The sequence below is a fragment of the Topomyia yanbarensis genome, chromosome 1 (genome assembly GCF_030247195.1).
Source record: "Topomyia yanbarensis strain Yona2022 chromosome 1, ASM3024719v1, whole genome shotgun sequence".
NCBI classification, from domain to species: domain Eukaryota; kingdom Metazoa; phylum Arthropoda; class Insecta; order Diptera; family Culicidae; genus Topomyia; species Topomyia yanbarensis.
The window spans coordinates 137,176,913-137,203,282 of record NC_080670.1 but is presented as its reverse complement, the minus strand read 5'-3'; the positions used below and the strand labels follow the sequence as shown (position 1 = coordinate 137,203,282).

The 26,370-nt window shown below is 36.7% G+C and overlaps 1 protein-coding gene across 4 annotated transcripts in view; it reads right to left on the bottom strand.

Annotated features, from left to right (window-relative positions):
* LOC131691769 (endoribonuclease LACTB2) overlaps positions 1 to 26,370 on the bottom strand; it is a 395,704-nt gene that overhangs the window by 62,022 nt on the left and 307,312 nt on the right. The window lies entirely within an intron of this gene.

The window sequence follows — 26,370 nt, the reverse complement described above, 5'->3', positions numbered from 1 at the left end:
ATTTCATTAGTAAGGTTATTTACTGGACTTATATTTAGCATTCGATTTAGTCGCTAAAAGGTCTTTTCGCACTCAGAACTAATAATAAATCGTGCATTAAATTAAAATTATAATGTTCAAGTGGCTGTACTTTCTGCCCCGAAAAGGTGATTTTTCATGATGTGTCTGAAGGAAACGCATGGTAGTGTTTGATTACCCCGGGTTCGCAATATAATTTATAAATATCTCTTAGCATTATCAACAATTGAAAACAGTGTATTCTGCTGAAAATTCACTAAACCAAGTTTTTTGAAAATGAAAATCGTGCATTAAATTAAAATTATAATGTTCAAGTGGCTGTACTTTCTGCCCCGAAAAGGTGATTTTTCATGATGTGTCTGAAGGAAACGCATGGTAGTGTTTGATTACCCCGGGTTCGCAATATAATTTATAAATATCTCTTAGCATTATCAACAATTGAAAACAGTGTATTCTGCTGAAAATTCACTAAACCAAGTTTTTTGAAAATGAATTTTCAGATATAGTGCACTTCATATTCGTAAATGTCGAATTTGCAAACCTCCCTGGGTGCCAAAATTTTCTGGTAAAAAGAAATAATAAATTAACACCAAATTTGAATTCAATGACGTAAAATTACACCAATGTGAAGTTTTCATCAAATTCGGATCCCTTTTGAGGTTTTGACCGACTATTGTATGGACCCGAACCCGAGCGCATGAAAATTTAAAAACCCGAACCCGACCCGAGGCCGAAATTATAAAAATTTGAAAAACCCGAACCCGACCCGAGCCCGAACATTCTAAAACTTAAAAACCCGAACCCGACCCGTACCCGAGAATGAAAATTTTGTAAAACCCGAACCCGACCCGACCCGAGAATTTTAAAATTTGAAAACCCGAACCCGACCCGAACCCGAAAATTTAAAATTTGAGAAGCCCGGCCCGAATCCAACTTGCTAATACGGAAAATCAACCAAAGATCTCGAAGATTTTTAATTCTAGGCACCCGAGCTGGACCCTTGACTCATCTAAGAATAGTAGAATCACTCGAATCTGAAGTAGCACCATACGCATTGAGTTATATCTGCATTTGGAAAAACAAATCACTACCGAGTAGAATCCGCATTTATATTTACTATTATTGAACGTCAAATTTGTAACGTGCTGAGAAACTTAATAAATCATTGATATCTTAACCGAAAATTAAGTTAAATCGGCGGCCAACTCATGGGGAAACAGAAAGCTTAATGGTCACAGTTTCCAATAACCTTGCCCGTCGCAATTAACCAAAATTTCTGATTTTTTATCAGAAACCATTCCTGCGAGGCAGTTTCGTATAGTTTATTACAAGTATTAAATTAAGCTATGGCAATTGGCAATTCGTATTCGACAGTTTACATGACGTCACCCACGTTACTGGTTGGAACGGTCAAACCTGTATCGAAGGGTATCAATCATTTTCTGACGTTATTTTATGCTTCAGATTATACGGTATGCGCGCCAATAGAGATGCTTCGACATCTCCAATGGAGCTCTCGGAACGACTCCAAACTTAAAAATCCGTTAATGGCTTCAACAGAACACACAAAAATTTCACACGATCATTTCGTTAAGTTCGTGGAAATTCGTGGAAATGTATTTTCATAAAGGAATCTGGATCATGCAACAGCTCAGCCCGGGAACAATCTGATAGAAAGTGCTTGTATCATATATGTACCACTGATTTGATAATGGTGCTATAATCCCATCACCATATGAGTGTCATGAACAACGAAACCTGGCGGAAGTGAAGCTAGGTTTAGGTCTGATGGAACAAAGACAGTTTCTAGAAAATAAATTTGGCCTAAACTATCTGCTTTTAAAAAAATAATGTGCCCTTTTTTAAATTTGAGCCGCCATAATGACACCAAAGTACCACCAAATATTTGAGTCCAAATCCTTATTTTTCCGTTACAGTTTATTGCAAGAAATCTTTATCATAAACCAATTTGATTATTAAACTTCCGTGAAGGCAGGTACAACCTATTTGTTTCATTTGACCAATTTAACAGTGCTTGCTTAAAGTTTGTTTGGGGTACAAATGTACCCCACAAAACCGTTAGCGTTAGTGTTTTGTCATGTGCACATAATTCAAAAAAAAATTATATATTTTTTTAAAAGCAAAATATCGATACATAGTAAGCGAGAAACTTGTGTAAAATTGTATAAGTTTCAACTCTGCTGAATAATAGTATCTGTTATTTGGTATAACAAAGCACTATAGTAAAGCAACTAGAAAATGCGTTTGGATCGGTATCGTAATTTTTGCTTTTGCGGATGAAAGAGTCAAAACACATTTGTGAATATGATTTGTATATACTATGCAAGACGCATCATTCGAATCGTTATCTTCTGCAGCCCAGGCTCTGGAGCATACTTACTTTATATACACGTACAATGCACCGGCTCTATCTATTCCTTCTATTCCTTCGACGCCTTCCTGTTTCATCTCTGTTACTGCATATTGCTGTATTTTTAACGTTTTTTATTGGCGTTTGGTTTTAAAAAAGCATCGGAATAAATATACTTTTGGACCGGATTTTGAAAAAAATTGTTCAAAAGGAAATTTAATAAGCTTTACAACGTCGTTTAAATGGTCAAAATCGATTTGAAACTACCGGAGTTATAGCAATATGAAGGAAAAAAGAGAATTTTGACGTATTTTAAAGACTTGTTTTATACAAAATGAAATATTACCTAATTAAATAGCCAAAACACGAATATTTTTAAACAGGTTACTTTACGAATGATTTTAGAATAAAACTATCCAATTTAATTATAAATTTAATAAAAATTAGACTTACTAGAGCGATTTTAGTTCTGGGGTACGAATGTACCCCACAAAACCGTTTACGTAGAGAAAAAGTCGCCGCGGCCTAAGTATCGGTTTTAAAGTACTTGTCGAACTTTATATTCCATTATAGAAAGTTGAACCGATATTTTCCGATAAATTCCTGTTGACTTGGTTTATTGCTAATTATCATGAAAAATAATACGCAAAGAGATTTTAGATGTGAAACACGTATTGTTGAATGATCTTTCATGAATGTTCGTTTAAAAAATTAAATAATTCAGGCAGTTTGCGAATCTGAAGAGACGGAATTTTATACAAGAATGAAAAAATACAATATTTGAGCACCAGAAAATACGACGAATTCTAGCGTTTCAGAGGTGCTAACATTTGGTACGGTTATATGTGTCATCCATTCGAATTACGAAGTATAATTCACTACTACAAAAAAGACTGCGTTTTGTGTATAGACGCAAACAGTGTCATGAAATGGATGGGTTGTTTTGTTCAAAACCCGAACCCGACCCGACCCCGATAATTTCTAATTTGAAAAACCCGAACCCGACCCGAGCCCAAAAGTCCAAAATTTTATTAACCCGGACCCGACCCGAACCCGAGAATTTCAAATTTGAAAACCCGGAACCCGAGCCGAACCCAAGAAGCTTAAATTTACAGAACCCGACCAGAAACCCGTCGGGTTCGGGTCGGGTCCGGGTTTCGGGTCCAAAAACCCGAACCCGACCATCTCTAATGGAAGGTGATCACTGTGCGAAGACTGAATTTGATAAACATATGAATAAAATTGAATTTTCTTATTTTTTCCTTTCATCTAATTCCATTACACATATGATTAAAAATCCTTGAAACATTTTTGAAGTCGTAAATTGAAAATCTAAACTTTAAAAATAAGGTTTAATTTTTGGCACGGCTCCGGTTTTAACAACTGCAAAAATTAAATTGTTGCCAAAAACGGAATCCTACTGTACTAGGATATGAAAATCACTAGTTTTGAGCATTTTAAACGCACATGGGGAAGTAGATGCGTCAAAATCGCAAAATTTACTTTTTACTTTTTACAGATGAATGTTGCTTGTTTTTCCGTTATTAGGACTTGAAAATCAAAAGTTTTGAACATTTGAAATGCATAACGGGAAGTAATTTCGACAAAATGGAAATTTAAAAATGCGATTAAAGAGGTGTGCCCAGCGCCGCCGCACCGGGCCGTGCCGACGGTTGCAGCTACAAATAGTAAGCACGCTGGCCCGGCCCGATTTTTAACTGATATTCGCGGCGCGTCACATACCTCTATTTAAAATGTCCAAAACTATTGATTTTCAACACCTCGTAACTCGTAATAACAAACAATGTTTATTTGCGAAATTTTGAAATTTTTTCGATTTCGACGCATTTCCTTCCCAATGTGCGTTTAAAATGTCTAAAACTATTGATTTTCAACACCTCGTAACTCGCAATAACAAACAATGTTTATCTGTGAAAAGTTGAATTTTTTTTCGATTTACCGCATTTTTTTCGTAGTGTGCGTCTAAAATGTCTAAAACTATTGACTATCAACACCTCTTAACTCGCAATAACAAACAATATTTATTTGTGAAAAGATGAAAATTTTTCGATTTTGACGCATTTACTTCCCAGTGTGCATTTAAAATGTCTAAAACTATTGATTTTTCAACTCCTCTTAACTCGCAATAACGAACAACATTTGTCTGTGAAAACTTGAAAATTTTTCGATTTTGACGCATATACTTCCCAATGTGCGTTTAAAATGTCTAAAACTATTGATTTTCAACACCTCTTAACTCGCTATAACAATGTTTATCTGTGAAAAGTTGATTTTTTTTTCGATTTTGACATATTTACTTCCCAGTGTGCGTTTAAAATGTCTCAAACTATTGACTTTCAACACCTCTTAACTCGCAATGACAAACAATATTTATTTGTGAAAAGTAGAATTTTTTTCGATTTTGACGCATTTACTTCCCAGTGTGCGTTTAAAATGTCTAAAACTATTGATTTTCAACACCTCTTAACTCGCAATAACAAACAATGTTTATCCATGAAAAGTTAAAAAATTTTCGATTTTGACGCATTTACTTCCCAATGTGCGTTTAAAATGTCTAAAACTATTGACTTTGAACACCTCTTAACTCGCAATAACAAACAATGTTTATCTGTGAAAAGTTGAAAATTTTTCGATTTTGACGCAAATACTACAATGTGCGTTTAAAATGACTAAAACTATTGATTTTCAACACCTCTTAACTCGCAATAACAATGTTTATCTGTGAAAAGTTGAAAATTTTTCGATTTTGACGCATTTACTTCCCAATGTGCGTTTAAAATGTCTAAAACTATTGACTTTCAACACCTCCTAACTCGCAATAATAAACAATATTTATTTGTGAAAAGTAGAATTTTTTTCGATTTTGACGCATTTACTTCCCAGTGTGCGTTTAAAATGTCTAAAATTATTGACTTTCAACACCTCTTAACTCGCAATAACAAACAATGTTTATCTGTGAAAAGTTGAAAATTTTTCGATTTTGACGCATTTACTTCCCAATGTGCGTTTAAAATGTCTAAAACTATTGATTTTTCAACTCCTCTTAACTCGCAATAACAAACAATGTTTATCTGTGAAAAGTTGAAATTTTTTCGATTTTGACGCATTTACTTCCCAATGTGCGTTTAAAATGACTAAAACTATTGATTTTCAACACCTCTAACTCGCAATAACAAACAATGTTTATCTGTGAAAAGTTGAAAATTTTTCGATTTTGACGCATTTACTTCCCAATGTGCGTTTAAAATGTCTAAAACTATTGACTTTCAACACCTCCTAACTCGCAAGAACAAGCAATATTTATTTTTGAAAAGTAGAATTTTTTCGATTTTGACGCATTTACTTCCCAGTGTTCGTTTAAAATGTCTAAAACTATTGATTTTCAACTCGTCGTAACTCGCAAAAACAAACAATGTTTATCTGTGAAAAGTTGAAAATTTTTCGATTTTGACGCATTTACTTCCCAGTGTGCATTTAAAATGTCTAAAACTATTGATTTTCAACACCTCTAAACCGCAATACCAAACAATATTTATTTGTGAAATGTTGAAAGAAATACAATTATCTCATTTTTTATATTTCCAATTATCCGCCAAAGTACGGTATTCAATATTTTACCCATTTTCAATACCGGTTCTTTGCCGACATGTCACAAAACAAGCAAACCTGTTTTTCTATTGTCGCGACCATTCTCAAACGAACGTACATGTCACAGTTCAGTAAATGTACAGTCGCTTGACAAACCAAGTTTTGTTTTGAAACATGTACAAATTTTATGACATGTCACGGGGAAAATGTATCGTGTCATAGTACACGCGCTTGTGTCACATGTCGCAAGAATCCGCAACTTGTACATGTCACGAGCAAACATGCGACCAGTCACCAGATGACTGGTCATAACCATGACATTTTCCAGCTATGAGTAAGATCGATTCTCACCAAACCCCCACCAATTGTAAAATTGGTATTGTAAAAAAACGTAAACAATCGCCAAAGGGGCTATATACTATATATACTATCATTTTGTCAATTTCAATAGCAAACACAAATTTTAATTTAATAATTTCAAATACTTCATGAAGTTTTGGGTTTCGATCACTGAATCATGCAATCTAGGATGTATAAAACACAATAGTTCTTAAATAGGAAACAAAACCAAATAAAGTCTGGAAATATTCACTGTTGATTTTCTTTGAATGGTGTCACTGCTAGTATCGCTTTTTTCAGAAAAAGCGTTGATTTCTCAGTCGCGTTGGAAATTTGAGTAAAGTATAAACTTCGATTTTTTTTGGCTCAGTACAATATATAACCCCTTTAGGAAAATTCATTTTTCTCACCACAATGCATTGATTGAGGAATTTAGATATTTTATTAACAGAGCATTAGCAATAATTCGTTTGTATGTCTATTTTATGGGCCATTTTTTTTGCTTTCCCATTGATTTGGTTTGAGATTTCTAGCACTGATGTTGCCCTATGCTGATTTGAGCGATTCTCTGAGTCCTGCCACTATCCCATGTAGTATGTGTTATCAAAAACATCGCGAAGCATCAAGTTCTAAATGTTCTCAAACGATATAATATCCGAAGAGAGTTATAAGAGTTATGAGAAATGTTTCATCACACTGTTAGGTGGATTAAAAGCGTTTTTTAATTGAAAATAGCTCTTTTTCCAATGCCGATAACTCTTAAACGGACAAACCACAACACAACAACAAATGCTGGAAAAATCAGATCTCCCAAAGGCGGCCCTCTATGGAAATACTCGACTTGAAGTTTGTCTTTTTCCGTCATCAAATGCATTTGATACTCGCCATTTGGATGCACGTGCGCCTAATTCCCTCCTAGCATGCATCAAAACTGTCAGCGGTAGTAAACAGGGACAACCTATGAAATGTAGTATTGATGACGTAGACACTACCATTCGCTCATAGGCTCTGTCATACATACGAGCACAGAAGCAGTTTTTGTTTTGATGCATGCTAGGACCTTCCTATATAAGGACTTTGTACATGTGTTATGAAGTAAGCGCAATGGAATTGTCAGTTCTAGCATTGAGTTTTTGAACAGCTGTAACTTTCAATTTACTCAAGACGTGCTCACAAAAATAAGAAAGGTTAATTTCTAGCACTGATGTTGTCCTATGCGAGGGGCAGTTCACTCCCCATTCAAAGTGAATTGAAAATACCCAATTGAAAAAATACACGACAAATGCTTCAATACACCTTAATACATGTAATACGTCGAAAATACGCTAATACACAAAAATACGTTAGTACCGGAAAAAATTTTCAATGCATCGTAACAATCCAATTCGTCAAGTAATACACTGTTGATACAAGCCATACAAATATTACATTGATTTCATGCCAAATGAAACTAATTCAGTATATTTCTTATTATGACATAGCATATGTTTTTTCAAGCTAGATTGTTTACTTTTCTCGGAATTGGGACTCCCAGCAAACGGATTCAGAATCGGTGAATGATTAGAATGACAAGTAGGCAGAAATCAATCAGAATTCTTGTTAGTTTGATTCAGAGGAACAATTCCATAATCTTTAAAGAAAATAAACATCCCGTACATTTGAAAATACACCCAGGGGACGTGAACATAGGTAAATCCGAAACTTCCTACCAGCATCAGTAGGAAATTGTTGATCAAGAATTCGCTCGGTTTATCGACATAAACAATGGTTTAATGTTTATCCTAAATAGTGAAGCTCTAAAATCTTGCAAGTTCGAAGTTTACATTGCGATGGATCATTTTGTTTAGATATATGGTTTGCATTATAAATCAACACTCGTTGGGGGAATAGAATCGAAACCAACGCTCGATAGATTGAGAATGCAAAACACAAGATTGTACGCAGCTCACCTGGGTTCGATTCCCAACCCCGCACATAGGGTTAGAGATATTTCCACAAGAGATTACTCTAACCAGAAAAGAGGCGAATGACCCTAAGATTAAAACCTCTATAATCAAAATAAAAAATAATACAAAACGCAAGTCTAAGTCCAGTTGGAATTCCGGCTGAATTCTGCCAGAATTCAGGCTCTAGTGACACAACCGAGTCTAGTACAACCAGTAGGAATTTCGGCTGATTTTACTGAGGAGCATCTCAATTTTTGAAATAAATTTAGATAATATTGCAGTGATTAAATATAATACCGCGTTGCTCAAAAATTACCTTTGCGTAATTCAGCAAGCCTAATTAGTTTTCACCAAACTAAAGATAAAGGTTACTTCAATTACATGTTCATCAGCCATAGCAGCATGTCTATGTATGTCTATTTTATGGGCCATTTTTTTGCTTTCCCATTGATTTGGTTTGAGATTTCTAGCACTGATGTTGCCCTATGCTGATTTGAGCGATTCTCTGAGTCCTGCCACTATCCCATGTAGTATGTGTTATCAAAAACATCGCGAAGCATCAAGTTCTAAATGTTCTCAAACGATATAATATCCGAAGAGAGTTATAAGAGTTATGAGAAATGTTTCATCACACTGTTAGGTGGATTAAAAGCGTTTTTTAATTGAAAATAGCTCTTTTTCCAATGCCGATAACTCTTAAACGGACAAACCACAACACAACAACAAATGCTGGAAAAATCAGATCTCCCAAAGGCGGCCCTCTATGGAAATACTCGACTTGAAGTTTGTCTTTTTCCGTCATCAAATGCATTTGATACTCGCCATTTGGATGCACGTGCGCCTAATTCCCTCCTAGCATGCATCAAAACTGTCAGCGGTAGTAAACAGGGACAACCTATGAAATGTAGTATTGATGACGTAGACACTACCATTCGCTCATAGGCTCTGTCATACATACGAGCACAGAAGCAGTTTTTGTTTTGATGCATGCTAGGACCTTCCTATATAAGGACTTTGTACATGTGTTATGAAGTAAGCGCAATGGAATTGTCAGTTCTAGCATTGAGTTTTTGAACAGCTGTAACTTTCAATTTACTCAAGACGTGCTCACAAAAATAAGAAAGGTTAATTTCTAGCACTGATGTTGTCCTATGCGAGGGGCAGTTCACTCCCCATTCAAAGTGAATTGAAAATACCCAATTGAAAAAATACACGACAAATGCTTCAATACACCTTAATACATGTAATACGTCGAAAATACACTAATACACAAAAATACGTTAGTACCGGAAAAAATTTTCAATGCATCGTAACAATCCAATTCGTCAAGTAATACACTGTTGATACAAGCCATACAAATATTACATTGATTTCATGCCAAATGAAACTAATTCAGTATATTTCTTATTATGACATAGCATATGTTTTTTTCAAGCTAGATTGTTTACTTTTTCCGGATTTGGGACTCCCAGCAAACGGATTCAGAATCGGTGAATGATTAGAATGACAAGTAGGCAGAAATCAATCAGAATTCTTGTTAGTTTGATTCAGAGGAACAATTCCATAATCTTTAAAGAAAATAAACATCCCGTACATTTGAAAATACACCCAGGGGACGTGAACATAGGTAAATCCGAAACTTCCTACCAGCATCAGTAGGAAATTGTTGATCAAGAATTCGCTCGGTTTATCGACATAAACAATGGTTTAATGTTTATCCTAAATAGTGAAGCTCTAAAATCTTGCAAGTTCGAAGTTTACATTGCGATGGATCATTTTGTTTAGATATATGGTTTGCATTATAAATCAACACTCGTTGGGGGAATAGAATCGAAACCAACGCTCGATAGATTGAGAATGCAAAACACAAGATTGTACGCAGCTCACCTGGGTTCGATTCCCAACCCCGCACATAGGGTTAGAGATATTTCCACAAGAGATTACTCTAACCAGAAAAGAGGCGAATGACCCTAAGATTAAAACCTCTATAATCAAAATAAAAAATAATACAAAACGCAAGTCTAAGTCCAGTTGGAATTCCGGCTGAATTCTGCCAGAATTCAGGCTCTAGTGACACAACCGAGTCTAGTACAACCAGTAGGAATTTCGGCTGATTTTACTGAGGAGCATCTCAATTTTTGAAATAAATTTAGATAATATTGCAGTGATTAAATATAATACCGCGTTGCTCAAAAATTACCTTTGCGTAATTCAGCAAGCCTAATTAGTTTTCACCAAACTAAAGATAAAGGTTACTTCAATTACATGTTCATCAGCCATAGCAGCATATCTGGTAAATCTCCCCGCTTCCTGCATCTCACCAGTAGAAGCAAACTGAAGAAGTCATTAATTCTCTAAATAATAAAATTTGGCATAATGCTTAATTGTTCGTTAATCTTGAAAAATCACCAGTAATTCCATTTGTACTTATTTTATTATTTGTGTTTATGAAATTATTCTACTTGCATTCTACAATAACATTTAAACGTCAAAATTCAGTAACATTCGGTTTCAATTGATTATTCAACAAAAATACAATGCGTGCATACAATTGTACGCTTTAGTACACTTATACATAAGAATTATGAAATAATTCACCAATACGCATAATACATTTCATTTCGTGAACAATACACAAATACGTTTTTAATGCGCTAATACGTAAGAATTATAAAAGAAATAATCAATACTCATCAATACACAAAATACATGTCATTTCGTGAAAAATACACAAATACGTCTCTCAATACGTTAGCCTGAATCGAAAATACTAGAGTGAGTCACCCCTCGGTCCTATGCTGATTTGAGCGATTCTCTGAGTCCTGCCACTATCCCATGTAGTATGTGTTATCAAAAACATCGCGAAGCATCAAGTTCTAAATGTTCTCAAACGATATAATATCCGAAGAGAGTGATAAATGTCTCATCACACTGTTAGGTGGATTAAAAGCGTTTTTACTTTTGAAAAAAATGAAGTTTAAAAGTGCAGTCTATTATTTGTTGTCTAATATTTGACGCCATATTGACCAGCCAGTGAGAGCATAAAGGGAGTATCTCTTCATATTTTTTCAGGTTCTTATTAATCAATCATTTACCAAGGGGTTAGCACTGTGCCATGAAGCAGTAAGCGGCCTTTAGTAGAACACTCATTGATCGGTGTTTTTATTCAATAGATAGTCAGAGTGTCGAAATTATTATCGTAATCCTTTCGTTTCGTGTGTTTTGTCGGCTCACAGTTCGATATACCTCAAAATATGCAGAAAGAACTCAACTCAATATGAAGTCTATGAGTTGAGTAGTAATTGATAATTACATGTGTGACTCATATACCTCACACTGGCGCCCCTCGATAAGAAAACTGACTGTTTCGATTATACTACGATTTACACGATGCATCAGGCTTCCATCACCGGCACGGAACTAAGACAAGACGTGACAATCGGCTTCTTATTTTTCATTCGACATTCTTCTTTTCGCAAATTTTCACCCTGCCGAAATCTTCCGTTGCTATTTTTTAAAATGAAAATGGATTCTTGTTAATTTATTTTATGCCTGCAATATTTTGCATCTTGAATCCACTATATTAATAAAGGGCACCGTTTTTCCATGTCCTAAGAGTTTAGTAAGGTTTGATGAAACCATTTTCTGACAAATTTCAGATTTCGGTTTGGTTTCTGTCTTATTTTTATTTAAATTAACTAACCACGTATACGGCAAACGTGTGGTAAATACTTGTTCTACTTTGTCGCAAAATTTCTGCTTCCTTTATTTATTTTTACTCTTTTAACGATAACAATATTATTTGTCAAAAGTAACTACGCTATTTTCCTATAAATATAGCAACACTGCCAAGCATCATTTCGCTATCCCTGCAGTAACATTGCGTACGGTGCAAAAAGTCAAAATCAACCAATCAGCAGCTGGAACATTCTGACGTAAACTTGGAATAAAAACAACCCCCTCTATTGTCATGTCTTGTCTTAGGTAAGGAACGTCAAGACTAGTTGCATGCCGTTGAATGGAGGCATTCACACACAACATCAACGGCACGGAACGTGTTGACGTACGGCACGTGTGAACGGGCACACGAGAAACGTATTTAACTTATCCTGGCGGAACGGTGTCGTTCCGTTGACGAAAGCTGGGGTATCGTCTGAGTCGTGCTTATATCGGCAATATTCAGAGCGGCCAGATTGAATTATTTAATAACCGTGCATACTTAATTTTTATACCGAATCTCAGCTGTTTGTATCTTTTGCCAAAATTTCAACAGCTGAGATCTCAGCAAGCATCTTTTTTGCTGAGATCTTTATAAAGGTGATATTTGAGCTGAGACTCGGAAAATATTTCGCCGAGAGTCAGTAAATAGATGCCATTTTGCTGAGATATCGATTTCCAAATTTGCCGACTACTCGATTGCTGGAATATTGCGAACTGAAATACACACAAATCATTTATATGCCAACATTTATATGCAGACCAACCGTTATAAGATCGTTATTGTTGTAGGTAATAATAATTGAATAAGTTCATTTTGTTTCGGAGTCAGTTTCTGCACTTGAACCGAAATTTTGACAGCAATCAGGCGGACTTCTGAATCCGTTGGTGAAAAATTTGAATGGGAGAACTGAGAACGCACTATAGTAACATACGATCCGCATGCGGTGTGTGAAATTATCTAAAAAAATATGGGAACAAGCAATAAAATAGTAGGCTCCAATGGTATAGCAACATACGGTATAAAAATTGGTATACCTACCCAGTTAAACTCATTCCGGAACCGGTTCGGATTTCTGAGTGGAGTTGGTGTGGATTCCGGCTCGGGTGCAACAGCCGACTCCGACTCAATCGGTTCCCTCTAAGAACGGTTGGTTTCAAAATCGTCCAATGAATGACGTTCGTTGGACCAATTTGAACAACGTCCAAATAACCGTTCAACAAACGTCCATCGTTGGACCCGTGTTGAACGATTTTGAAACAATTTTTTGGACGTCTCAGTGGGTTGTAGAATCGGTTGTTGCATTTGAGTTGGAGTCCATGCTTGCTCCATTCAGGATTCCGAATCAGATTCCGAGTGGTTTGACCGGGTGGCAACGCTGACTATACGAATGCGTTGAACACTTCTGTATCGACTATTACATGGCAAATACAACACGCAGACCCCTTGTAGAGATATTTCACGTTTTACATTTCGTCAGGGTGGCCAGACCTAGCGATTTATCGGTAGTCCTACCGATTTTGGTCTTCCCTACCGATTCACAGACGAACAAGGCAAAACTACCGATATTTTGTTATTCCTACCGAAAACTACCGATTTTTGTTGATTTTGGACACATCCTACTCAACATTCATTTTTTGGGTTGGATTTGGTCTGAGATCTGTGTTGTCAGTATATTACAATTCTCTGTCAATATTACGTTTTTGGGACAACAATCCGGCCTACCGATAACTACCGATAAACTTTTAGTGACCCTACCGATATTAAGGAATTCTATCTGGCCACCCTGCATTTCGTATACACACAGAGATTCCATTATTCCAGGTTTATCTGGTAGAGCCAGAGTGTTTAAGTTTTTCACAGCCTCTAGACAAAGAGACAAACCTATCATTCTACCAGATTTCCAAATTATATATTATGAGTGATGTTATTGATAAATTACAATTTGATTAAAAACAACAGTATGCATTTTGAAAAGCCGGGTTGTTTTCCCAATTTTAATAAAAATCGATCGATGCATTCTCCTTGAAGATGAAAATGTATGTCAAGTTTTATAAGTTTCGAGGTCGTTATCAAGATTATGCTATACATTTTTGATTGATCTACCAGATTTTCTTTGAAAAGTAATGGCAACCCTGTATACACGCACGAACGTCATTATTTAAATATGTGTTAACAGATTCTCGCTTCGGTGTCGAAAAGAAATAAAACATTTATTTTTTTTAGTTCGATACTTAGTATCGCTCTAAATAACAAGTGAAATTGGGTATTAAGTGCCAAAACAGTATTTGTAACATCACACATTAGTACTTATTCGTTATGCTGTGCAGTTGTAGGTTGTACTTTATGTTTAATATTACTTCTCTTGTGTGACTTAGCTTAACTAATAATGTTGAAATATATGCTAAAACACACGAAAATGCACTATATTTTGATGCAAAAGTGTATGTTCAATCCACTGAGAATAATGGCAATCAGCATACAGATAATTTCTTATACGACGTTGCGATCGGTACTCTGATCGATAATATCCCACCATGCATAAAGAGGGCATCGCCAAAAGCGTTTTGATTTTAAACCTGCAGCTATACAAACAATGTGATCGTTCGTGGCTCCTCACATGCTTCACCATATCTGATACATTTTTAGAGGGAACCTAATGAACTTCCAGAGTGCAGAAGCATCATTCGTGTTACGAGGGTTGACCATGCACAATTTTGCTCTAAAATCCTATAGAAAATATACCGGATATCAATACTGATACGATGGCAGACGCATATATGATTAAACCAGCAATTCTCGACGATTTATATATTTTATATACTACTACGAGGATTATTTGAGAAATGCGGGGGAATTTCTGCATCGTGTCCGAACTGGCATAGTATTCCCTATCCATTGCATTACATAAATTGTACAACATATGGAAATACAAACTTCGTCTCATCGGAATCGGGCACTTGAATCAGACACCAAGTTCACTTTAGCCCATAGACGTGCATATATAATTAGATAACTTTATAAGTAATTAATGGATCTGTGCTTTTATACTTTTCTCGGATCCATGCCTCCAGTGTCGAAACTTCACTATTTAGTTAAATTCATGCCCGCGTATTCCGACTATTCTGATCGTCGCAGTAGTTCGTTAATTCATTCAGTCATTATTTATTGAATAACTCGCGAATGTTACAATGGATTGGTGCCTGTCAAAATACTTGTCGTTTATCCCCTAAAGCATCTAAAAGTGGAACCATCTAATTCCTTACCACACAAGATGTGCGAGTAGTAAAATTAACAAAACCCGGTCAAATTTCATTTAAATATCCAATTAAATGTGGTTTTAAGGGGTTTGGCTGTGATTTTGGGATAAAGACGTCGTATTGATCACGGAGATTGTATTTTGGTCCTAGATATCTCGGAGCCGAAATTTGACGTTTTTGAGAGAGCTATTCACCACTGATTCGCATGGGCTTGATTGGAGTCTGAAAACTACTTTGACTTGTTGGCAGAGCCAGGAAATTTCAAAATCAGTTACCTATTTCTGCTTGCATTTACCGAAACCGACATTCAGATTCAACGCCTCCCTCATTCATTCACTTTCAAACTGACTGAAATTTCATGCAGAATCGAATGCTTGAGTACAGAGGAAATATAAATTCATTCACCAACCAAAGCATTCATTTGTTATTGTGTCGACAATTTGAAGGCAGAACTTAGCATCTTCTACATTTTCGAGCGTAAATGAACTGCGTAATCTATATCTGGTGCTCTTTTGCTCAATAATCCCTCTCAGTGCTAGCATAGAAACAAAATTCACTTTACTTCTGAAACCGAACATGTTCGAACCTGACTGCGCTGCGTCGGGAGAACGAATGACGAGAGAAACGAAGCAAACATTTCATTCATCGCAGCGGGGGTGAATTGAATTTTGTTTTCTTTCAAGTTCACGTGGAAATGTCAATTTTTTCAGGCTCTGCTTGTTGGACGGTGGAATCGAGTCATTCTGGTGTTGTTTGTCCCATGTATTGTTTGCATTTCCTCAATCAATTTTCGATTTTCAGTGGTATAGGTCTTAATAGGTGGGTCGTCATTTGTCCGAGTTCTTTGCGACGAACATGTTCTGGATTGTTTGGGATTGGAACATGGATGTTGGTGTAGCGTTTTCTCTGTTGGCGGAAGTGACGTAAGACTACCTGACTCAGGGGTTCTGGGTCTGACTTATTGTAACGCATTCACGATATAATTTAATAATGTTTCGTATGTTTTTTCTTGCTTTATTAGTGTATATCAGGTTAATTTATTAACCATCACAAATAAACTTTGTGACTAAAAAATCATACAGATAATATTTTCATACAGAGCCGTAATATTGTCATTTATGTAATACAAGTCACCTGTCACTAGATACTTACATTTACCAGGGCCGGGGGGACCGGGGTGTTTCCCCCCGGGCCCGGAGTTTTGAAGGGGGCCCGGATTTTTAACAGAAACTAAAATTTTGACAAATACTTTTTCGACAAAAAATTATTTGAGAATGCGATTGAAAATTCAATATCTTGTGCATGAGGTAACTAGAATAGCGAAAATTCTAAACTACTGCATATTTGAAATCAACTATATTTATACCAACCTAATTCTCGCATCGAAACAAGATCAGAATCGAGCGGGCATAGCGGAATTTGTACATTGAATGTCATGTACGCAGCTCACCTGGGTTCGAATCCCAACACAGGAATAGAGATTTTTTTATAGGAAAATTCCTAATCTGAATGAATAAGCGAATGACCTTAAGATTAAAATGTTTATAATAAAAAAAATATGATCAGACTTGTAGGGGTTAAACAATTAAATGGTTTGATTAGAAGTCATGAGATTGTCTTCAAATTTCGCCAATATGAAATCGATTTTTAGCATTGAAAATGCTTTACTACACTATATGGGGCTGAGACTAGGTGTAAAATTAAAATCTAAAATTCGATCCGCGTCGCGAAAATGTGGCATAATTTTAAACGACTGCAGCGTTGTTAATTGTTGATGGAATTGCATCATTTACATACCAATCGATTCAGAGAAGTCCAACTTGAAAATTGATTGCAACTTTAAATTGGTATTTCAACTGTACACTATTGAAAAATCCGTATTATTGTAAATGCTTTGGAAAAATGTACGAAGACATACCAAGTTTTCACTCACGTTTTATTAATTGTTTATAGATTTTCATGATTCGAACACTAATCGATTTAGAAAATTGCCAGTAAAAAATTGTTATCAAATTTATCTGTGTGTTTTATTAGCACACTATTGAAAAATCCGTAAATACGCAGAGAAAACATATACAATTTTCACAAACTTGCGCAACTCTTTCCCTAACACAGACCTCATCTCGACACTCATAAACGTCTTACACATTTCATCGCATGACATAAAAGTTTCTGACCGAATTAATTCACTGCCATACCTATTCTGCTGATGGAACGAGGTAGGTTATTGCTAATGCTGCTGGTAGGGTCTCAGATACATCTTTCATTTGATACGAGCCATGGAAGGGGAGCGTTTCTGTGTGCTGAAAGGATTTTGCTCGCATTTCCAAGCGACGATGGCGGAACAAATGGCGAATTGCTGGTTTATGCAGTGCGTTTAGTCGTATAGGCAAGTCTCAAATCGTTTCATAGGATTCTCGTCCTGTATCACAAGACAGTTATTGGCAAATTGTCCTTATTAGGACGAATATATAATGGAAAAAGAATTGATGAAGAAAATTCCCTTTTTTAATTTGTATTAAGTTTGTGCTTGTCGATTCTGTATCTTTACCAGTAAATTATAATATAAGCAAATATTCTTCAAATTAATAATGTACAAACTAGAAGTCTTGCAAAATGAATAAACGTGGCAACCATGCCACTAAGCAAAAGCCACCCCAAAAAGAATGATGAAAATATTTTTATTTGTCGTACAAAAGGATGGTCTTCTATCTGCACCAAAAAGTTGATAAAAGAGATCACTTTGTTTCAGTGCTTATTTGACATGAGCTGCGAAAGGAAAATGTTCGTGTGTGTACGTAGCAGAAGCGAATCGCCGGCAAGGTTCGAATCGTTTCAAAGGATTCTCGTTCCGTATCACAAAACATAGTTATCAGCAAATAGTCCTTATTAGGACGAATACATAATGGAAAAAGAATTCGATTAGAAAATTCCTTTCATTAATTTGTATTAATTGTGCGCTTGTTAATTCTGTACCATTCCCTAGTAACAAATTAGGTTTTAAGGTTGTTTTATAGCCACTCATAAAACTTAGATTGCACTTGTAGCGTGCTATAAAACTTCAATTGTTACTTGGGTTACCAGTGAATCATAACATAAACAAATATTCATACATTATGCAAAAATCCCTTTTATTAGCTTGTCTTAAATCTGTGCTTGTTAATAATCAATTCTGTATCTTTATCAGTGAACAATAACAAGAAAAGTAACAACAAGTAACAAGTGGTCGTGTCTTGTAGACAACCCTCTAATTTTTTTGATTTATTGAATTTCCAATCTTCGAAAGCATTGGATTAGTATCGAAAGTAATTATTGAAAAAAACCCTGCTTAGGGTTGCCACACCGGTTTTTGGAGACGAATTTCGTGTCTTCGTTCAGGTAAATCCGAATTCGCCCGGAAGAATCCATTGGATTATTTTGCAATTTTGCGTTGCCCTTTTCTTTACCAGGAATCGTCCAGCACACAGTCCTCATAAACATCATCCTCGGGTTGCAGGCCCTAATTGTTAAGGAGGGCCTCTCTTGGTATTGACAAAAATTATTATAAAAGTGCCATTTGGGTTTACTTTACCCCATTGAACCCTCTTGGTACTGACAAAAATTATTATAAAAGTGCCATTTGGGTTTACTTTACCCCATTGAACCTTCGGTTCAATAGATCATTGTTCCTCACAAAGATTTTCGAAAGAAACTGAAGTGTGATTTCACAACCCGTGTTTGTTTATTGAGGAGCAGAGCAAAGCTCGCTCGGGTTATCCTTCACAGCGAGAGTGGCTGGTGCTTTTAGATTCTTTGTAGGAAGGAAGGAGAGCGAAGTACTACACCCAACTACATAAATCGACAAAACTGTTAACAAATGCAAAAACATACAACTAAATGTGAACGGCACAGAAAGGTGGAGTGCTTTAGCAAAACATTACACTCTACGGTGAATGTGAAGAAAATAAGATATTTTTCCTCCTAGTGCTACGAGCTGCATAAGAAATAAAACAGTGCATATTTATTTGTTTTTAAGCGTTTCATACAATAAAAATCACTGGAAGCGCTCCAAACTTCTGTCGAGTGATCACTTTAATTCGAAATTGTAATTGATACCCATGTGTCTCTTGAAGTCTATCCCCTGCTCAGTAAAACTCTACTGGTGAAAGTACCACTAGAGGCGGTAACCCTACCTCTATTTGAGAGCTCAATTGGTCAAATGAATCATCAAATACTCTTGATATACCTAAATAATTCGAAATAATCCAAAAATTTAAATTTACGGTTTAATATATTTTGTTTGCCGTTCATTGTTACAAAATCCATAAAAAATCATATTCAGATACGAGATGATACCGAAACATTTTTGTCTAGGGGTCGTACTCAAATGATGTAGCTTTTTTCGGAGATTTTCTTGCAAAGCGGCCAGGAATGGAAAAAAGATAAATACGTTTTACAATTCTTTCAAATACGGCCTTTTATCAACATTTTCATTATAACAGCAAATTGCGTACACATCAGGCCCCTTTTATGAGGAATATAGTGTTAATAGTTTTGTTTTGAATTTTATATGTCATGGAGCATGAAGAGATGATCTCTCAGTTCACAATCCTGCAGCTGCCAATGATTCTAAGAAGCATACGTTCAACTAAATTACTAAATTATGTTTGATTGATTTCGAAGAGAAAATTTAACTCTGCTACCAAACTAAATCAACTAGTTAGCAAGATTACAAAATACATACAAAATCTTTCGTTTTGGAGCAGTGAGCGTGAGATTTTGAACGTCGTTTCCTGAAAGTAACGATTTTATTTTTATTTTTGAACTATTTACTAGAAATCAGTTACAACATTATTGTAAAATATTTTAAGGTGTGCTAACACACCAACACAAATAAAGAATAATTCATGTTTTTATAGGATTATGAATGTTTTCGAAACCATCATAGCGTAAAATCCAACCCCAACCCTTATTTGAAATTTGATCCATGTTTCTCATTTTTTTTTTAATTTTTACATGGATTTTTTTTTCTTTTGTTAAAATTTCATTTATCTTTTTTTTTCAAGTTGTGGATTGTATTTGTATTTCTACAATTTTAAGATTCTGCCTTTTCTATGTATTTCCATTCTTTTATTTTATCCATCTTTTTACGTTCCTTACTTTTGCTTTTTTCTATTGCTATCACTATCACTTACTTTAATTTATAGTTTTTTCTCTGTTATTTCATTTTATTCACAATTTTTCGAGAAAATTCTGCTCTCTTTATTTAATTTTTCTAATTGTTTCATATTTTAATACCCTGCTTTTGTATTTGTTTCTTTTTTCATTCCATCCAATTTTTAGAATTTGTCTATTTACTACATTTATTCTTATCATAGCCTTTTTCTATTTCCGTTTTTTTCATATTTTTTTGCATTTCCATAAGCAATTTTACTTATTCAAATTCATTCCAATTTGTCTTATTGTTTAATTTTTACCTTTCTCCTATTTTCTTCCTTATGTTTTTAACTTTTCGTTTTTCGTAGTTTTATTTTTCCCACTGATTGTTTAATATAATTTTATTTATTTCTTATACCTTTTTCTTAAGATTTTATTCGTTATTGTTATTTCTTCATTGTTTCCATTTGACCTATTTTGAAAGTACTTTTTCTGTTGACCATTTTCTTGTACGTTTATATTGATTTTTTTTATTTTCCTAAAAAAACATTTGATCTTTTTTAACACTATGCGCTCTTTTCCTTGATTTTACATTTAGTTCGTTATTTTAATTTATTTCAAATTTCATTTCTAGTGTTTTTCTATTCTTTAAATAATTTAATCCATTTTATTCATTTTCTTAGTGTTAATTTCTCCATTTTTTGTGTTTCTATAGTATACCAAGTTGGCTTTTTCCTACTATCTTTGTTTTTCATTTTGTCTGTTTGCTCCGTTTTTGTTCATTATCCAATTTTCTTTACTTTTTGTCTTTTCATCATTCCATTTTTCCAGTTTTTCAAAATTTTCCGGTTCGTCCATTTATTTTAATTTCTCTATGGTTATTTTATTCTTGTCTTTTATATACACTCCTGAAATTTTATGCATTCTTAACGTTCTATTTACTTTTTCTATTGCTTTAAATATGTCTTGTTTTAAATGTTAAATAAATTTTATTATTCTTAATTTATCGAGTTTTTCAGTTTTATGCATTTTTTATATTAATGTTTGTATTCTTTTTAGTAGTTTTTCTTTCATTTTTATTTATTCCTAAAATTTTTCCTACTTTCTTATCGATTTTTCATTATTTTCAACATTTGTTCAATAATGTTCGAATATGTTTTTTCTAGTTACCTGTTTTCTTTTATCAATTTTTTACAGATTTTATTTTGGTTTTTCTAGATTAAACATTTTTTGACAATTGACATTAGTTTGTTTATTTATTTGATTTTGTTGTTTGGAGCTCTTTTTTACATTCTTTTAATATTTAGTTTTCCTGTTGTTTTTCTTTTATCTATTGCCGTTGATCGCCGTTTAGATATTTTTAATTTTTGTAATAACTACATTTTTAATCTTTCCATTTCCGTACTTTTATAAATACTATTGACAAAAATGACGCTTTTCAAAGTCACCAAAACTGTCGAAAAGGTATTTAAAAAAAACTCCCACAGTAATGAATTTCAAATATTAACTTTTTTTGTACTCAGGCAATACACAGTGGTGGGGGCCCGTACGTTGGACCCCCCGGGCCCGTATTTTCTCTCTGCGGCCCTGACATTTACTTATCATAACCAACTATCGACTTAGCTATTCTAACAATACAACGCGCGCGGAAACGATAACATGGCTTTTGGCATTTTAACGAACAAGTCCATCAGATATTACAACAGAAGTAGACTGTGGATGTAGTATTTCTCCATAAATATGTCGCGAGTGATATTCCAATATAAGAAGCAAATTACTTTACAAATTAATTGCGTTAGATTATATCATAGCATTCTTGAAATGTCGAATGGAATGTCTTCTGAATGAAGAAACAAGCGATAATAATGTCGTTCACATGCCGTTTGATTCAATTAAACATAAGTAGCACTCCTGATCGGTGGTTGTCCGGAATTGAAGTTGCATTTCTAACAAAGCTAATATATCCCAATTAATTCAACAAACGACAAATTTATTATAAATTCTCGGCGGCCGGCTGCCCAGATCAATAATCACATGATAAAATTTCTGAGAGTTGCATAGATCGCATCACTTATCAAGGTGAATCCAGATTTATGTCACTTTTTTACCCATCCTACTAACAAAAAACCCCTTCCCGTGGCAAACGTGGAGATGCAGAGGTATACACGGTCTCCATAACAACGTTTGTTACACTAACATTCCTTTATCTCCTCGATGACTGTAAGGACTTGGCCGGCGCCGTTATTGACATTTCAAAGTGAATAACTCTCGAAACGTGCACATTGAGGATGGATAGCTACTCCTAGACTCCATTCGTTGATTCTCTGTGCAATTCCGCTTGTTCTGGTCAATCACGGAGTAGCAACTACGAATTGTGCGGTCATCATGCTCATGCTCATGCAAAATATCAGAACGATTTGTAGTGTTTTTTTACGAAAATGTAAACAGGTTCTTGCTTGACTGATTTAAACCACAGGAATTAATATCTTCGATAGATAATCCACCAAAAGGTTAAACGACTCAACCGATTCAATACAGATATCGACACAGATTTTTCGAAGAGTAAATACAGATGAAAAGATTTTTTAGGACAAAAATACAGATTTAATTTTGGCAACCCTGCTCGTCAAGGCATCTCTGCATAGTTAGCCTGAACATGTTCGGGTTCGCTATGATCGCTGCCTTAAGAGCGCTGTTCGGAACTCCACCCGGCCCTGGAGCTTTGTTCATTGCTAGGGAATTAGCCATTGTGAGTAGTTCTTCATTCGTCACCGGAGCCACCATTTCGGCCGTGCCCGCACTGTCTCGTAGTGCAAGTGGCCAGGGGCTTGTGGCTCGAAACGGGAAGAGTACTTCGATAATCGTCGCTAACCGGTCCGGAGACCGTTCTGGGGGTGAAGAGCCCCCTTTGGTCTTGGCCATCACGATTCTGTAGGCGTCACCCCACGGATTCGCGTTGGCACTCTCACACAGGTTGTCGAAACACGCTCTCTTGCTGCTTTTAATGGCCTTGTTAAGGGACAATTTCGCAGCTCGAAACACTTCACGGCGGTTCTCTCTTGCATCTTCGGTGCGGGCTCTTCGCATTCTAAGTCTAGCTCTGAGGCAGGCTGATCGTAGAGCTGCAATCTCGGCACTCCACCAGTATACCGAGCATCGTTTCTTGGCAAGGTTTTTCTCGGCATAGTGGCGTCGCACGCGCGTTATAGAACGGCTACCAGCGCATCCCCGCTTAGACTGTCGGTGTTGGCCAGTCCCAAGGCCGCGGTGAAAGCTTCGCTGTCGAAGTGATTGGACTTCCACCCGCGTACCAGACAGGGATCTCCCGCCCTCGGATGCTGTACACCATAGTTGATCCTAAAGCGGATTGCTAAATGATCGCTATGGGTGTAGCCTTCGTCTACCGTTCATTCCATGCCTGGAACCAGACTCAGGCTGGCAAATGTTACGTCAATCCATGCCTCCACCCCGTTTCTACGGAATGTGCTAGCGGAGCCATTGTTAGCTAGCACAGTATCGAGTTTCGCAAGCATCTCCATTAGCGCTTGGCCCCCGCTATTTGTACAGCGGCTGCCCACTCCACTGTCCAAGCGTTAAAGTCTCCCGCTATTACTACCGGTTTCCGGCCCTGTCGATCATCGAGAGCCTGTCGATCATCTGGTCGAACTGTTCTATGGGCCACCTTGGTGGAGCGTAGCAGCAATTGCTATTGCCGGCAGGGATGTTGTACGGATCTGATAGGAGGGCGACATCTGTCCTCGACTCCGAGACCGACTGCCACAACAGCTGTTGGGCTGCTGTACAATGGTTAGGATTTAGCTGTGTGACGTTCACGGCTTCTTCTTATTTGCCTCACCGAAGGGACACGAAGGTCCGCCCATAGCATAATTATGGGCTTGCTTCTTAGCGGTGCAGATAAGGCATTTATGCGCCTTAGTGCAGCCCCGCTCCTTATGTCCCTCCTCGCCGCAGCGACGATATAGTTTGCTCCTGTCTGTACCCTTACATTCGTACGATTTATGGCCGGACTCAAGGCACCGATAGCACTTATCCACTGAAGGCGGTTGGGGTATGCTAATTGACCAGCCGATCTTCAGTTTACCTATCACGGTTTACCTCGACCAAACGGCGTTTGGCCGTGACGGTTACACGCCGTATGGTGTTGGCTTTTGCACCCTCGCCTGGTGACTTCCTAGGGCGCTTCGCGTTCGACGTAGTCTTGCGCTTGCCCTTGCCCTTCGAGGGGAACACAGCTGCAGCTTGGCTGCTCCATAGAAGGGGAAGGGGAAGGCCCCTGTCTGGGTACCTATGTCGGCCTTCTCCCTTCCCTCCCTCTTGGAGGCCACTGTCTGGGTTCCTCTGTCGGACTTTTCCCCACACTTGGCGTAAGCCTGCTGTTCCTGTCTTGCGACACGAACAACCTTCCGGAGCACCAGCAGGCTCTGTTTCAGCTCCTTGCTGATATTTTGCTTCGCGTTAGTGAACTTGATTATAGTATCGAGCTGCTCCACCACTTTATGCATCGCGAATAGTGGCCCGTCCAGCGCGTTGGTAGGGCTATTTTCTACCACTGCTGGGGGGTCACTGGTGCTGTCGGATACACCCCTTGTCGCTCCACTACTCTCCCCACTGGGGGAAGAGACCTCATCAAACCAACTTTAGCAAAGGGGTTCGGCACCTCCGTTTTTTGGTTTTTGTTATATTTCACGTCTCTCATTGATCCCACGAATCGCGCAAGAATGAAAGGTCCGCCACGCCAGAGCTCCGCAATAACGTGGTAAGGGACGCCTACTGTGGGGGTTGCCCAGGTACCCCACAGGCTCCGTTTACGATCGAGCATCTTTTTCACCCCTCGATCACTCATCCCTCGGCACGGGTCGCTTCACGCCTTGGACTTGGGGTTATGACCTATTTTGCTTTACGTGGTGACCGCGGGTCGATCAAGAGAGAAATATGATTTATCTCAACTCTCATAGACATAGGTAGAAAGAAGATTAAAATAAACGGTCTCTTGGCTCCAGACCCGTGCTCTAGGTCGTATATTTTTCTACCGAATAGCAACCCGTGCGTAAAGTTTGTCACATTCCGAAAACCGACTACGTTTCCCGTGGCCAGTCCGTACTCCGCGTGCAGGTATCGAAGGGTTTGAGCACGTGGCTATATGGTACTACTGACACTATCACTACTTCACCGGTGAAGCTGCTGTGGCTACCATGGATACGTTAGTTGAAACGGTCAAAATTGTACAATTACGGCACCGGAGATGCGGTGATTTATAACGTCGTTCGCTGAACTATATGCCAGGTTTAGAATTACACGAGTTAGTTATTGGAGCGAAATTCCAAATATCTCTGCAACTATTGCATTTTTTATCTCGACAATTATTGTATTTTTTGTTAAATACATGTTGATTTGAAACTAGGGGCAAATCACTCTAGAAATGTATAACAAATTTGCATCAAAGTAGAAAAAAGGCATTTAATTTCCATTTTTGCATTAACTTTGCACTCCCTTGCAGAAAAGCTTGTTTAACAAACGTCCTACGCTGATTCACTTTGTTCGACGTTTTGTTGAATGTAGGGCTAGTTTTTTTTGTAGGGTTTTGACGTCTTACACGCAACGCAAAATGCATTGCACGCAACGCAAAATACATTGCAAATTTATATTTTGATGGAAAGAAAGCATTTAATTTAGCTGATTTTTAAAAATGCATCACAAGGGATCTGCCTCTAGATTTGAAATGATACTTAGAATAATATAATGTAATAAAACTACAGTTTTGCATATCAATTGGTATGAAATTGAAAAACATGTATAAAGTTATCGTTGAAAAATAATTCACATTCAAAATGTTTAGAATATTAGTTATATGTAGTTGGGACTAGAGTTGTTGTAAATGACACTAGTTGATCAGTTTGCGCCATCTTGAAATGTCTGGCGAAAACCCAGGAACAGAGTCAAAAACTCCGCACG